This window comes from Anabrus simplex, chromosome X, assembly GCF_040414725.1.
Source record: "Anabrus simplex isolate iqAnaSimp1 chromosome X, ASM4041472v1, whole genome shotgun sequence".
In the NCBI taxonomy this organism is placed as follows: Eukaryota; Metazoa; Arthropoda; class Insecta; order Orthoptera; family Tettigoniidae; genus Anabrus; species Anabrus simplex.
In genome coordinates this window covers 38585765-38586638 of record NC_090279.1, presented here as the reverse complement: position 1 = coordinate 38586638, position 874 = coordinate 38585765, and positions in this window count along the sequence as shown.

Here is an 874-nt window from a genome sequence, read left to right as displayed (position 1 = left end):
CCAGAGTCAACTCTGGCACTGAATAAGCTTGTCAGCCAGTTGATAATGAGTTCTTTAAACTGCCTCATCTTCCAGAAGTTTGCTGGATGGTCATCCGGTCCTGGCGCTTTTTGGTCCTTCATACTCCTAATGGCACTCTCCACTTCCTTTGATGTGATGCATAAGATGGGACTCACCATCAGGAATAGGGTGATGTGGTAATTCAATGCAGGAAATATCTACAAATGTTGTTGCCAATGATTGAGGATTTATTGTTTGTCCTCTAATCACTGGTCATCTTTGTCTCTAATGCAGACAGTGTGCTCAATACTTGTGTCAATTTTCGTCAGATGGAAAACAGTTCTCTTCTTCTTCCCTTGAGCTCAGAGGTGTACAGAGTTTATCAGGACTACACCGACAAAAATTCAAGGATGCTCTTCGTATTATGTTAAGAACAATGGTTCAATCAAACTGGCGGGAAAATAATATTTTTGAGAAAATGAGGTTAAATTGTTACTTCCTGGTGCGCAATTGAAATTGAAGAGCTGCTGCCGCCTTTCAGGGAAGATAAGGGTAAGGAGGCGTTGTGGAGTGTATGCGCAGACAAAGATACTGCTTCCTCATACGACTTCAATATTATTGTCTCTGACAGGCAATATCCACAGTCCATTTATCTAATAGCTGTAACTGCACACACAGTTAAAGAACACACTGTATTTAAGACACACATGTTAGTCAAGGAAAGCTCCAGATTGTTTCTCCTCTCGTCTGTTTGTCGCAGTAATATTCTATATTAATTAACATGCTCGAAGATTGTGTATTCCTTCCCTCATAATATTGTAAACTCAATGAAATACTGAATGAAGGAATCAACACGCCGAGTGATTTGATTACA